This window comes from Typopeltis vanoorti, chromosome 9 (genome assembly GCF_054136105.1).
Source record: "Typopeltis vanoorti isolate ZY-2024b chromosome 9, IOZ_Tvanoo_1.0, whole genome shotgun sequence".
NCBI lineage: Eukaryota > Metazoa > Arthropoda > Arachnida > Uropygi > Thelyphonidae > Typopeltis > Typopeltis vanoorti.
In genome coordinates, this window is record NC_143557.1 from 100,405,134 (window position 1) to 100,421,459 (window position 16,326).

Consider the following 16,326-nt stretch of genomic DNA (forward strand, 5'->3'; position numbering starts at 1 on the left):
CAGTTGTGTATGGATGGTTAGATTAATGGATAAAACAAACCTAATAGATCATTATCATCATTTCCTGACACACTCTCTCAAATGGTGTATAGGTTACCATGATAACACAATTAAGTTTGTTATTATTGGCTTCTTACCATCATTTGTTTCCAAATTAATCTATTGCATCAGATCTACAGAATTGCCAAATTTTACAATAGTAAATGTAAAATTTACAGTTAGTAAACCGCATTGCTTTGCCTAGATTTTTGTCTTCTGTGCCTTTTCCTGCTGTTCCAGCATCAAACACTTGCTTTGTTAAACTTTCCTCTCCTGTTTTCTTCAAGTGACCAATCATGTGTGTAGATTAGCTTTGCTCACATATCTTTAATGTTAAGAAAAATATGTGACAGAATGTTAAGTTCCTTTTTGATATTTTTAATGTGATTCTGCTATCAATGCCATACAAATGCCAAGCTGAAACTAGTTGTGTAGTACTAATAAACTTTGTTTTCATTTCTCTCAGTTTTTAGTCATTCAATCTTTTTTATAAAAATGTATAACAACCAAGTAAATCAATCTTCATATATATATATATACACACCCAACAAAACTCAGAATTCCTTGCAATAAAAAATCTTCCATATTGAGTTCACTAGCATCAGAGATCTTAATTTGAATATCAATGACGTATACCACCATCGCCTACAGTCATCCAAACCTGTTATACTATTTATCACTGAACAACTGGCACCCTCTACAACAGCATCTCACCTCAACTTTTCTCATTACATCTTCCATGAGACCTTTCACAAAGAAGGATGGAATCATTGCTTTTGTCAGGTCTGATATGGGCCTGGAATCCCCTTTTATAATCTGATCTGGCTCAAGATCTCCCTACTTTGTTCATTTGCTGCCTCTGCTGTTCTCCAAACTCTGACTTCACTGACCTCTTTGACTACCTAACTCTGAAAGTCAGTAGCATACAATCTAACTGCCCCGACAGCAAGATAATCTTCCTCAGTGATTTCAATGCTCACAATACCGACTGGCTTCTGTTCTCCAACTTCACAGACCAAGCTAGTAAGGAAGCTGAACTGTTTGCAATCAGCAATAATTTAACACAAATTGTCTATGATAGTGTTTCTCAAACTTCAGATATCAGTGTACCCCTTTTTAAATTTTCATTATCACCAAGTACCCCATTATCAAAATAATAATAATAAATAATAAATAAATAAAAATGTATATTTCGTAAATATCTTTTATTTGAATTTAGATGTACATGTAAACAAAAAATATGAGAGGAGTGAAATTGTTTATGGTGGGATAAAATTTCAGCAAAATGTGGCTCTATAGTTGTTAATTTCATTCACAGATGTGGTTTGACATCTATGATGTGGTTCCTCTTCTTTGTCTTAATATATACAAGGGCTGAAAATTCAACTTTGCACAGATATCAACGTGGAAATGTTAAAATGAATCTTAGGGCTTTATCTGTTAATTCAGGAAATTCATTCTGTATTTGTAGCCAAAATGATAACGTATTCCGTTGTATTTATTTTTTAGGGAACCATCAGAAGCTAGTTCTAAAAGTTGTTCTTCTTCTATTGGCGACAGTCCCTTTGCCATAGATTTGTTGATATTGAAAGGGTATCTTATCCACTCAATATTAATGTCCAATTCAAGGAAATAGTTTTCTAGATTCATTTGTAAGCTTTGGAAATGCTGCATGATAGTAATTTTCACATCATCATCAATTTGTTCATTTGAACTTGCAAGCAATTCATGAAGAGATGAAAACACGTCAAATTCTCCATTACCAACCTGCTTTTGCTATAACTTCATCTTTGCCAATGTGGCATTCACTTTATCTTGGACATAAATATAGAAATTTCCTTGCTGCCTTGTATGCTAATTGACTGAGCCGTTTCCAATTATGTAAATGTTTTTTCAATTCAAAATTTTCATCAAAGAAAAACTTATACAGTAATCTCTCAATTAATGTGCCTAATGCGTTCTTTAAAACAGGTGCATTAATCGAAAACTCACTAATAGAATATAATAACCTATAGGAAAAAGTATAATTCTTTCCTCAAATTTCTTTTTTGACACTTAATTTTTTATAAACGAATTAGGGTATGTCTCGGGGCCTAGTTAAAGGAAAATCATGAAGCTGAAAGACAATAAAACATATTCAGAATATAAATTTATTATTCTGCTTCTTAACAAAGAATTCAGCTAACGTAGTTTGGCGGGCATTCTGTTTCTTTTTTTCATACAACTGACAGTATGGTCCTATTGCCTCTTCTGCAAATTTTACTGCTTCTCTCTTTATCGAGTCAGCCTCTAAGTATTGCTGCTCAAGTACTTCGGTTGCATGAAAAATATTTCAATTTGTTTCTGTGAAATCTCTTTGGGCTTGTCGGTGATTAAATTTTCTTCATATTCTTTGGGATCTTCCTGCTGTGCATCTAAATTTAGCAGGTCGGAATCACTCAATTTCTCAGAATGAGATTTAATTGACTTAGATTCATTTGAAAAGCCTCTAAAATCATTTGCACAGTGTGGAAGAATGTGCTTCCAAACGGCTTGCATATTACTTGCAGTAATTTCATTCGACTTTGCGACTTTATAACCAGGCTGAGATTTCTCTGATTTGGCCAGAAAAGTCTTGGAAAGTGTTCACTTCCAAAAAGGCCGGTTTCATTGACATTAAATATTTATTGGTTAAAATAGCCCTTCGTCCACAATTTTCTTCAAAATCTCTGGATAATTTGTGGCCACTTCCTTATCTGCACTTGCAGCTTCGCCTGTGATTAGAACACTATGTAGGCTATTTCTCTCTATGAAACGTTCGAACCAGCACTAGCTTGGAATTCTTCTTTTCCATTATTGATAGCCCTTTCTTTCAAGAATGCAAAGAGACGTAATGCTTATGATTTAATAAGGTCAGTGGCTCTGTTTTTTGTTACAATCTTCGATCCATGTAGAAAGACATCTCTCTAATTCAATGATTATAATACTTTAATTTCGGTGCATGCATGATGAACTTGAAGCAGCCTTACCTTTCTCCATGTATTCAGCAGTTTTGCTTAAAATTGCTCTTATAGTTCATTCACCCATTTTTGTGTTCTTGTCCTATCTTTGCTCTGGACTCGCCTTGTTCATTTTCTTTATTATTTCAAGTTTTTCTTCCAATGAGATTACTTTTCGAATCATTTTTACTCTTCCACATTTTTGCTTACTAATTCTTTTACTCATGATGAAAGACTGGGAAAATACATTAAATAAAAAAAAGTAAGGAAAACAATTGCAATAGAGGCACGAGATATGATCATCAAAATGCTATGTAATTTGCAGACGACATTAATTAAACGTTAAATTTGGAACATAGTGTAAATAGAAATAATGTAGTACCATTAAAAAATAACTTTGTAAAATGTTTTTTCTAATTCTACCCTTTCCATCCTCTATCATATCCTCTCTTCTTCTTCTACTATTTACAAGGCTCTGTAAGCTTCATTCCCGCAATCTCTCCTTGTATCTGATATTCCATAGACCTGACACTAACTTAGCAAACCTTCTCCAGTACATCCTCATCCACCTGAAAACCAGGCAACCAAATCTGTGCATGGTAGTAGTCCATAAGTGGCCTGATCAAAGCCTTATACAATGGAACCATAACCTCTTTGTCCCTGCATGTCAATGTCCCCCTCATTACTGCCATAATCTGTTGGGATGTTCTTACAATTTTAGCAATATGATCCCTAAACTTCAAGTCTATGTTCACCATCACTCCCAGATCTTTCATCTCTTCCACCTCCTTCAAAGTTTTTCCATTCATTATATACTCTGTATTGAAAACCTTGCCTACCAAATTTCAAGACCTTGCACTTTGCAACATTAAACTGATAGCTCTAATCTTTTGCCTGCTCACATAGTCTATTCAGATCTTCCTTCAAGGCTACGTCTTCTCTACTTCTCATAGTCCTTCCCAACTTTGTATCATCGGCAAACAGCTGCAGATCTCCAGTTAAGCCGGTTTCGTTTATTAATTTTAAAGGTCTAAACAATTTACTAAGCATTTGTGCTCTAAAAACTTGGTAGCCGTTTGGAAACCACTGATTTAGAGAGTTCATACCTGGTTGTGATTTTAGCTCATTTGCTTAATTTAGACTAACAGTAATTCAAGATACTTTACTTAAAACTTCTGTTTACAAAGTTAAACTTTGAATTTACAGTCTCATACTTTAGTCCCTTTTAAATCAGCATTAATCATGGCAAATATGAGTTCAAATCATAATATACTGAATTAGTTAACATAATTATTACTTACAGCACAAAGTACTACATTTCACTGTGCAAGCCCTTTATTATTCTTGCCTAATGTAAATGTCCAAAAAAAAAAGTGTTCTTAAGTTCTGCTATGTCATTCTCTTTTCCCTTAATAGATTAAGCATGCTACCATACAATTCTGCTAAGTCCAAAATAAGTGTGATCAAGGGAAGGAATTTCCTTACTTCTGGTGAGAGTGCATTTTCCTTTGTAAACGTTCTCTGGAATGTCTATTTACTGCAGAGCTGTGTCATTTAACCACAAGAGAGACTATCCTCCCAAAATAATTTCTTAGATTGTTCTTGTCAACTCTTATGGATTCTTAAATTATGACTTTTGGAACTTACATGTAACGAATAATTTTTTGTGGTATAGTTCCTTCATCTTTCCAAGAAGATTATTCACATTGAAGTTTTATGATCCCACCTTTCTTTGCTCACTTGCTGCATTTCTTTTAGTACTGGCTTCTTGTTGCAAATTTTACCTCCAGGTTTCACTTTCTATCAGGAGTTACATGAGGCTTCAAGCATTTCCAAACTTCCAGCCATCATTCCCTTCTTGTTCTTTCTCTCTTGAATTTTCTCTTCCCCTCCTTGTTCTACCTCCTTCCTTCTGAGAAGTTTTTTATATATATATTGGTGGTCACATGTGTGCATGGGCATCATGACTACTACCTTTCTTGTTTGCATAATGATTATGCATTGTATGTCCTGAGGTGAGTTGCTTAGTCTAGTTCAGGTGTAGAATGGTAATAAGACTGACTGAATTGGGGAAAAAAAAAAAATACATAAAACTAGGATTAATAATTAATGAAACCAGATATTTACAACACAGTATTTTGCTAGTTCGTTATAGCATTATTTAGGTACTTAAGTGATACATATGGAGTTTTATATATGTGTGCATATATATATATGTATCTATTGATTCTGCCTCCTTCCTCCTGAGAAGTTTTTTTATATATCTTGGTGGTCACATGTGCGCCTCACTTCTGTTCCTGAAAAAAACGGACGTAAACCAAATTGGCATAAAACTAACCCAATTTTAATGGGAGGTACAAGGTTATGTTCTGTGCAGTCAAAAAATATGCATATGAAGTATGTGTAACATTATTATATTTAAAGCTTTCATAATACATACATATATATTTGTTAAAATAAAATTATTAATAACGAAAACAAAAACAAATCATATACAAAAAATATGAAACTTCGAAAAGATATTACATATTTCTATGTTGAAGTTCCTGGTTTCGGATCACCTGCATTTTTTTTGAAAAAAGTATCCAGTGTTAACTGCCTTATTTTCTTTTTCTCTCTTTAAGGAGTTCAGTGTAAGGTTGAATAGATGCAATTACACTCCTTTTTACGTTTGCACTCTGTTCCCAATCATGATCCATTTCGCAGAGTTTATCAGTCAATATCTCTATGCTTGCAAGGATATGCTGTAAATCGGCTTTTTTTTACATCTCTCAGACCTTCATTTTTTTTCTCCTCCTTTGGATGTTAACTTAATTATTTGTCTAATTCTTTTAAGTCTTTATTGGAAAGCAGTTTATCATAACTCTCTTAGACTTCTGTCACATCTTCAGCTGTAATATCGTCCAATCCCACCTCTCGTGCAAGCTTGGTAACATCTTCTATAACATTCTCCTCTTGCTCTAATTCCTCGAAGTCGTGCATAAATGATGGAAGAAGTTTTTACCATGCTCCTTTTAACCACTTTGCTGACACTTCGTTCCAAGCTGCCTTGATGTTAATGCCCTTCAAAATATCGAATGACTGCCAATAGTCTTGAATAGTTTTTCCTGAAGTGTCCAAGACTCTTACGATTTCCATAAATGTTATACGGAGGTAATAGGCTTTGAAGATTGATGTAATCCCCTGATTCATCGGTTGCAAAAGTGATGTTGTGTTTGAGGGCTTGTAAACAACCTTGACATACAATGGTGTTATTACTTCAGCAAGGTTTTTGAGGATGTCCAGGGGCATTATTCCCTGAACCCCCCCCCCCTTAATAATTCTAGTTATTAAGAGGAGGGGGGAGTAGATATGCAGATTTTAGGGAGACAGTTGAGTGTGTAAATGTGTGTAATATGCCCAAGCGAGTAGGAAAGACCACAAATCAGAATGGGATAGTTAGTATAAGGCATCAAAATAGGGATGGGACAAATCGGCTTCTCCAGTTCATGTATACAAATGCCAGAAGTATTAGGAACAAGAAGGAAGAATTTTTGGCCTTGGTTGGAACTTCCAGACCACAGGTTACTGGCATTAGTGAAACATGGCTGACAGAAGATGACACAGCTAGTGGGATTGAATGTGAGGGGTATGGTGTGTTCAGGAGAGACAGGGAGAATAAAATGGGAGCAGGTGTGTTATTGATGATAGCAGATGAGCTACAGCCAAGGAGAATAGAAGTTGAACTGCAGGATAGAGATAAGAGCACATTTGAGGCTGTTTGGTGTGAGCTTGAAACTAGCAGAACAAAATATACAGCTGGGTGCTGCTATAGACCAGGTGATGGAATAGATGGTGGAGATAGTATGCATAAGCAAATAGAAGAAACGAGTGGAAGGGGGTAATTATTATGAGAGATTTCAACTATGGTAACATTGATTGGAAGGAGGAGAGGACACATGGGAGGAAGGAATTGGATTTTATGCAGTTATTAAGGGATAACTATCTGCGACAGTATGTAATGGAAAATACTAGGGATCAGAGAGTGCTTGACCTAGTAATTGCATCTGAGAATTTGGCTGTAACGAATATGACCACGTTGCCACCAATTGGTGAGAGCGATCATAGTGTCTTGACTTGAGAGGTGACTAAAGGTGTGGAATTTACAATTAAGACAGGGTAAATGTGGAATTATCAGGCTGGTAAGCATGACAAGCTTAGGAGATTGATTGGTACAGTGCCATGGCATGTAAAACTGCAAGGGCTGGAAGTTGACAGTGCATGGGAGGTGGTTAAGAAGTGTTTGCATGAAGCAATGGCTGACTGTATACCTAGAGTCAGAATAATAAATCAAGTAGGAGTTAAATGGATGAATAACACCATTAAGCTTGAGCTGCAAAAAAAAAAGAAACAACTGTGGAGGGAATTTAAGGAGAAAGGTGACCGACAGACACATGAACAGTATAAAGCTGAGGCCAGAAGGGTAACGAGTGTGGTAAGAAAAGCAAAAAAAGGATTACAAAAGAACATTGGCCATGCAGGCTAAAGACAATCCTAAACAGTTTTTTCGATATGTTGCAAGTAGAAGAAAAAATGTATATGGCAGAATGATTTTAAAGAATGCCGATGGTAGGGAGGTAACCGAATCAGTTGATATAGTTGAATTACTGAGTGAGCACTTTGCAAGAGTATATCATCCAGGTGGTGACATTGCAGAAATGAATGAACCAAAAGTTTATACGGGAATTGTGGTGAATGAGGTGGAGGTGAGTAGTCTATTACAAAACCTCAATGTCAATACATCTGTGGGATTGGATGGTATACACCAGCTTGTGTCATACGTAAAGCAGCTAAAGAATTGTCAGTACCCTTGACCATTCTGTTTAATCTGAGTCTCGGGTCTGGGTTAGTCCTGAGGGGGTGGAAAGAGGAGGAAAATAGTCCCACTGCATAAAGGACGTTCCAAGACTGCTGTTGTAAATTACTGACCAATTAGCATATCAGTAATTGTTGTCAAGGTCTTGGAGAAACTAGTCAAGAGAAGAATACAGGATTGGATAGATGAAAAGGAGATACTGTATGGGGGACAACATGGTTTTGTGAAGGGTAGATCATGCCTCAGTAACTTGCTCATGTTTTCTAACACAGTGATCGCTGAACTGGATAAGGGTAATGGGTTTACAGTGATTCTACTGGACCTTGCTAAGGCCTTTGACAGGATACCACATGGAATTCTAATCAGTAAACTGCAGCATATGGGGATGGATATATAGGGTTGGTTGATGGAGAGATATCAGAGAGTGGTTTATTCAGGAGTAGAGTCCAAAAGACGGCCTGTGACTAGTGTCGTGCTGCAGGGTTCTGCTCTTGGACCACTGCTTTTCAATTTGTTCATCAATGATATTGGAAAGGATCTGAGAGGAAGTATTCACTTGTTTGCTGATGATGCAAAGTTGGGTAGAGCAATTGTGAGTGCACAGGATGTCAAAATTTTACAGGATGATTTGGATAGTTTGGAGGCCTGGGCTAAGGAAAATGGATGTCAATTTAATGTGGCAAAGTGTAAGGTTATGCATTTTGGAGTGAAAAGATTAGCAGCAGTATATCACATTGGTGGAACCGTACTCCACGAGATTGATGAGGCCAGGGATTTGGGAGTGTTGGTGGATAGGGAGTTGAAGTTTAGGGGGCACATTGCAAAAGTGGCTAAATCAGCTCATCAAATCACTTGGTTACTGAAAAATACTTTAACGAGCAGAGACAAACAAGTTATTGTTCCTCTATATCGAGTCCCGATAAGACCTCATCTGGACTACTGTGCCCAGATATGGGCGCCAGGGTTCTTCTTGATGGGGAGGAGGTGGAGAGGAACCAGAGACGAGTGACCAAGATGGTGGCAGGTCTGTGGAATGAACCTTATGAGAACAGATTGAAGATTTGTGGGTTGCAAAAATTGGTTGATAGGCAGAAAAGGGGTGCTATGATTGAGACATTCAAATTACTGAAGGGTTTCTATAAGATTAATCCAGAAGATATTTTTGAGAATAGGCTGGTGGTGGGAGGACTAGGGGCCATACATGGAAGCTGGGCAAAAATGTGGCGGGGGTGTTAGAGCTAGGTTCTTTACTTGGAGAGTGGTAAATGAGTGGAATAAGCTGCCAGAGTCTGTTGTGGGTGCTATGACCATGAATGAGTTTAAGGCGAGGTATGATAGATACTGTGTGAAAGACGAATAGTTGTTCTTGACGTGATGTTAGGCCTCCCTCGATGAGTCTGTCGACTCCTTGGAGTTGCCTGTAATAATAATAATTATTATTATTATCCAAGAGAAGCAATGCCTTTGCTGGCAAATCATTTTCTTTATAGATTGGTACACAAATTATTTTTGTGTACCAATCTATAAAAACGTATTGTGTAACCCAAGCTTTCCAATAGACTGGCAGCATGGCTTTTAGACCCTTGAAGGCACGTGGTGTCTGTGAATGGTACACCAACATTGGTTTAAGCTTCAAAGTTCTGGAGACATTTGCACCCAACAAAAGCATATCTATCTTTTGCAGCTTTAAAACCTGGAGCGGAACGTTCTTCACAGGAAATGAAGGTGCATGATGGCAATTTTTTCCAGTGGAGCCCAGTCTCATCAACATTAAAAATGAGATCAGGAGGATAACTTCCTTGTTCTACACAGTCTTGAAATTCTTTAGGAAAAGCAGTCGCTGCCCAACATCTGCACTTGCTGCCTCACCACATAATTTGACACTATGGCACTTACTTCAAGACTTAAATCTCATGAACCAACCTTTGCTTCCTAAAAATGTTTCTTCACCTCCATCTTTCTTTTTAAGATCCTCAAAAATTGTTTTTGCTTTCTCAGTTATAACAGCCTGCATCAGAGGAATGTTTTTCTGATTCAAGTCATCCACCCATGATGATAATAATTTTTCCATTTTTTCATGAAGTTTACCCCTGCTGTAACTTACATATTTTGCATTTAGTACTGCCATAGATTGTTGCGCAGACGGTTTTATTCTATCTGCATTTTTTATAATTGCAGTAACAGTCGATGGAGGTAAGTTCATATTTATACAGACATTAGCACGTGTCTGCCCATCTTCCATTCTTCAAATCACTTCCATCTTCTTTTCAAGTGTGATTGATTTCCGCGCCTTCTTAACACCAAGTTCTGCTAATTTTTCTGCACTTCTTTTATCAGACATGGTATGTAATTACGTACTTTATCAATTTAAATACGTATGTATAAAAAAATTAAATAGAACAATTAGGTAGATTCAGCAGTAAAGGGTTTGATACATATACGTCGTAGTAGCTCGGTAAACACTCAAACACTACAGTGCCTGCTACCATCATTTCTCAGTCAGACCACACTACAGTAAAAAAGCATGCACAGGCATTATTGTGAATCGGCGTAAATTGAACCGTTGTAAACCAAGGGCCTGCCTGTATATATATATATATATATATATATATATATATATATATATATATAATTTTTTTTTTTTTTTTTTTTTTTTTTTTTTTTTATCCCACACATGATGTACTTCTAGGTCCTTTGACCTAGAAGTACATCAGTGCCATGTCTGGAGTGATGAGGAGTCAGAAGTTTATTGACTTTTTTTATTTTTTGAAGAGTTGCAGGTTGTAGCTGTTTGGAAATACTTCTTGTGGTCAGCTGTTCTAAAGGACAGAGGTAAATGGAATAAAAGAGATAGAAGAAGAAAAGCAGGTTTGGTGTGCTTGCAGTTGCGTAGTAAAGGGGGTGCTGAGTGGCTTTTGTATTAGCAAGTGCAACAGAAAGTGGAGGAATGATAATTGCCAGTTTGTTGAAGCAGTGACCATTGAAGCACTTGTAAAATAGACAAAGCCGAAACACTGCATCTGTGAAACGAAGAAGAAATGAGGTTGAAGTTCATCTGTAAGAAAGTAATCGTCTGTGAGCCAAATTACTCTCCTTCTCTACAGCATCAAGAATTTTTAGAGAAGTTTTAGGTGCTTGACCCCAAACATGTAAGCAATATTTTAAGCATGAGTGGATTTGGGTTTTTATATTGTTAGGAGTTGGTTGGGTAGAAAATGGCATCTTGAATGAAAGAGAATCCTAGTCTTCTGGATGCTGATGAAGCTATTGTATGAATGTGTTTGTGCCAAAGAGGCTGGAGGTGAATGTTAGTCCAAGGAGAGAGAGAGATCTGATCTTGTCTGGTGATTTGTGTATTACTAAGGGAATGCGAGCTGAAATTTCTCTTGCAAAAGAAGAGCAAGACTGTGTTTTGGTGACATTGAATGTGACCAGATTGTCCACTTCCCATTAAAAGACACTACATAGAGTTTAAGGCACTAGTTGTAGATGATCTTGATACTTTGGATATCTGCATACGCTGTGTGGTTTGTCAAATGAATAGGATGAATTGAGAGTACTATCATTGCAAAGCTGTAGATAGGATTGGTGGTAATTGAGAATAGGTCATTGATATATGTGAGAAAGAGGGCAGGTGATAGGACAGAGCCCTGAGGTACTCCTGCATTAGGGATGAAGCTTGAGGGAGCCATCAACATGCAGTGAACGACCAGAGAGGAAGCTAGCAACCGAATTAAATTTCAGAGGGTAGCAGGCAGACCAAAGGATGGCAGTTTGTTTAGCAGGCCTCAGTAGCAAACGCAATCAGTAGCTCTGGAAATGTCAAGAGCACAGCACAAGTTTCACTGAATGTTTCCATTTACATGTCTAGTGGTGGATGATTGTAAGCTAAGAGTGGATGATCTTGAATGGTAGAATCCATACTGGTGGTCACTGATTAATTGATGAGCCACTAAGTAATGAAGAAGTTGGACTATAGATGATTTTCTCCATTATTTTGGAGAGAACTGAGGTGATGGCAAGTGGTTGGATTGATGATGTCATGGTAGACTTGTCTCCCTTTTTTGGAACAGGCTGGATATCAAATTGTTTCCACATGCTGGAATGAGTAGCTGTTATGTATTGTCTCACCTGATAAGTACTAGTGAGATGATACAGGACAGGTGTTAGCTCTGGAACACAATATTTGAGAACAAATGGAGAGATGCTCTCAGGGCCAAAAGACTTCTTTTTGTGTATGTCCAATTTATTTAGTAATTTTCTGATGTACTTTTTGTTGAAATACTACAGGAGGCATACAGTGCTTGGATTCTGGTACAGTAGCTGGTGATTTCCCCTTGGTCCTCAATGCAGAAGTTTGTGGGAAAAGAGAGAGCTGCTAGGAGGTCAGCTTTATCTTTGGGTGAAGTAACAGTAGTGCCATGAGAGAGAGAGAGAGGGGTGGAATTGCAGGTGAACAGACGTTGCATCCAACTTCTTCAGCAAGGAACCAGAAGGCATGGCTTCCATTTATACTTCAGCCAAGTTTTCTGCTGTTGGCCTATATGAAATCAGATTTGGATCTGCTGATGACTGCTTTACATTTGTTGCATGCTTTGGTATAAGCAAAGTATGAAGCTGGAGTTTTTGATGTAAGTCACTTGCGGTAAGTTGAATTTTTTTCTTCAACTGCTCTTGCACTTTCTGTTGAACCAGAACTTGGAAAGCTGGCAATGATTCTGAGTAGAATGGGGGATGAAAACTTTCATGCCAGTGAGGATAATTTCTGTAACTTGTTCAGAGCAGATGAGCTGAAGTAATAGTCTGCCCACGGAAAGGAGGAGTAGAAGTTCTGGAGGTCATCCCATTTGGCCTCTTTGTAGTGAAAGAGGAGACTTGTACAAGATTGTAGTCTGAGTTGTTGAGAGAGGCGGTGACCCTCTATGGTATTTGGAAGGAGAACTGGTTAAAAACAGATCAGAGTGGGTGAGTTGTCAGGAATTCATGTAGGTAGATGATTAATTTGCAGTAGGTCATTGCTTATGGCAAAGATTTCCACCTCTCATCCAGCTCGGTCAGTGGTGTTGGAAAAGGGGAGTCAGCTGGAATTATGGATGCTGAGGTCATCTAGGAAGATGACCTCACTGTTTGGATCGCTTGGCTGCAGATGGTTGAGTTTCATGGAGAGGAATGCAAATATTACTAGATGGAGCAAGGAAACTTGGAGCCAGAGGAGATCGAAAGTAAGGGATTCTAAATTAGCCTTTCTGTGGAATGCAGTGTTTGGAAGCAGAAAGTCATAGATATTGATGCTATTTGGGTTTCTGTCAAGAGTTGGAGGTCTGAATTGCTGTAAGCGATGGTGAATGTTATTTAAGTTGGTGCCATGGATGTTAGTGGATGCAAAAGTGACTTTTTAATGTGGATATTCTGGCATGATTTGTATGAAGTGATTGGTGGCATGGTGTATTTTTTTGGGAATTTTTTATGAGGGGGGGGGAATTCCTTTTTGTCACTATCATTATTTGTTAGTTTCATCATTACTTTGTTCATTGTTAGATGGAAGGATAAAGTGGAGATGTGCAGTGAGAGAAGATAGACTCTTGGACATGACATCCATACAGAGAATGACTATTCTCCTTGTCATAATGTGGTCTCAGCAGTGCCTCCCACATACCAATACTTTGTCTCTATCTCCAGGCACGACCTGTCAGAGTATGTGGCATTGGGATTATGTACGAGTTGATCAGGAAGTCTCCTGACACATTACAGCCACAGGCTGGCTGCCAGTTAACGCATGGCAGCCAGCCTGCAGCACCACCATCATTTAACTGATGTATCATCAAAATGGTGGAGGTTATGAAAATACTGAAGATAATTCAGATAATGTAGATATGAAGATACTAATTGAAAGGCAATTTTGAAAGACACACTTTCTAAAATATGTCACAATATTTTCATTTTATTGTTTGTTTTGAAAATTATTATGATTATAATAAACCTCTGTGGAGTCAACAGACTCATTATGGGAAGTCCTTCTCAGTGAACAACATATCTGTTGATATTGAACCCTTAAACTCATTTGTAATCTTAGCATTCATAATGTAGTCCATCAATTCATTGACTCTGACCTACAGCTCTCTCTCTCTCTGTGTGAAAAACTGACTCTCACTTTCTCTACCACATCTTTCCATGACTTCCAGAGATAGCCTTGTTTTTTTTAATGTATATTTTAGCCATACATACATACAAAGTACGTCACTATCGATCCACTAAACTCTCTCTCTCTCCATAACCAACATTTCAGAGTCCTCCTGATATTCCCTTAATTACTCATCTCTGGATCCTGTCCAGTTTCCACATTACATTAAAACAGTCACCAAGTTTGATCACAGTAGTCCTCATGTAGTCTAACCAATGCTTGTGGTGCAACCACTTCCTTAATCACACTTGTCAGTATGCAGCATAGCATAGCAATAATGCTCTGTGCATTCTCTGCATTATCAATGTGTCCTCTAAACTTCAGACCAATCCCTAGTTCTTGTATGTTGTCCATCTTCTGAAGCATGGTTGAACCACTCAAGCTTCCATGGAGTCAGAAAATTCATCATGGAAGGTCCCACTGTCACACACATAGCTCATCATACTGTGCCTTAAATGCATTTGCCATCTGGGGAGAACCAGAGATCATCCCTGGAAAATGTATAAAGAGGGTGTGAGTAAGGGAGTGAGAGGCAGGTTTTTTTCATGCAGAGTTGTGAATGATTGGAATGCCTTGCCTGAGAGTGTGGTGTCTGCAAGGAGTTTTGAATGTGTTCAAGGCACAGTATGATTAGCTGTGTGTGTGATAAAAGGACCTCCCAGATTAGTCTTTGACTCCATGAGATCTTGGGGTAATAATAATAATAATAAAATAATAATAATAATCTCTATATTTACCACACTCTTAGCAGTTCTTTCCAATCACCCACCACTCTCCATGCAAAAAAAATTATCCCCCCCCCCCCCCTGCTCCCTCTACCACTTCTGGGGCAGACCTCTTGTTCTCCCACATTCTATGAAAAACCCTATCCATGTTAATCTGGTAATAATCCTTACCAACTTCTGTCTGGATCATGTTGCTTCCCTCTCCTCCTACTATCCTTTATACCCTGCAAATTGCATTTCCTCAAACTTTCTTCATAACCAACATTCCAGAGACCAGCAACCACTGTTAGTTACTTTTCTCCAGACTCTTCCCTGCAGCTTCATTCTTTTGAAATTGGGTGACTACATCTGTGCACAATAATCTATATGTATCCTGAGCTACATATATAATCCTTACTTCTACACATTATTATCTCTTGTATCATTGCCATATTCTGCTGTGCTGTTTCCACAATTTTAGCAATGTGCCCTCAAAATTTTACATCCTTATCCATCAACACCCCCTGGCTTCCTCTGAGATATCTGCACTAAATTGTATACTCTGCATCTCATCTTTGCTTCCTCAATTTTAAAACCTTACACTCTGCAACATTGAACTATCAATCCTACCCACTTGCTCTTCACCCAATCTTTTCAAGCTCTCTTGCAAAGCCACAACATATGCTTTTCTTATTGTTCTTCTCAACTTTGCAACATCTTAGAGGACATATTACCAAAATTGTGAAGACAACACAACAAATTCTGGCAATGATACAGAGGACACTGACTTGTAGAAGTAAGGAGATTCTAGTTCTATTGTATAAAGCTCTGATTAGGCCACATATGGACTACTGTGCACAGATTTGGTCACCTGGTTTTCAAAAGGATGAAAAGGTGTCGAAGAGGGTCCAGAGGTTATTGACCAAAATAGTTTCTGATCTCTGGAATGTTGAATATGAAGAAAGATTGATGCAACTTACAGAGTCTAATGGATAGGAATAAGAATGGTGATATGATAGAGACATACAAATTGGTGAGGGGTTGTTATAGGATTAATGTTGAAGAATTTCATAAAATGGTGGGAGATTGGGGGGGGGGGGAACAAGAGGTCATCCCTGGAAGCTGGAAGGAGAGTGTGAGCAAGGGAGTGAGAAGCAGCTTTTTTGCATGGAGAGTTGTGAATGATTGGAATGCATTAGCTCTAGAGTGTCGTGTCTGCAGCGAATTTGAATATGTTTAAGGCATAGTATGATGAGCTGCGTGTATGACAAAAGGGACCTCCTAGATGAGTATGTGACTCCATGGAGTCTTAGGATAATAATAATAATAATCTCCAAACATTTGTATATCACTATTTTAACCTTCCAATAAAATACAAATAATGTGGAATAATCCCACATTACTTTTGAGGTAATATACAAAAAATGCAGAAATCAATGTTTTCCACATAGGCATGTTACTGCCAGTACTATCCTCTTCAATTCCTTGCACGTAGTTTGGCGAGATATGTGTCAGGAACAGCCTTCATTAAATGCTTCGACCAATTGCTGCACACAGGAAATTCTGTTT

The 16,326-nt window shown here is 37.8% G+C and overlaps 1 protein-coding gene across 1 annotated transcript in view; it reads left to right on the forward strand.

The window, feature by feature from the left end:
- LOC150103302 (guanine nucleotide-binding protein G(s) subunit alpha-like) overlaps nt 1-16,326 on the forward strand; it is a 253,593-nt gene that overhangs the window by 82,590 nt on the left and 154,677 nt on the right. The gene's annotated exons all lie outside the window — the stretch shown is intronic.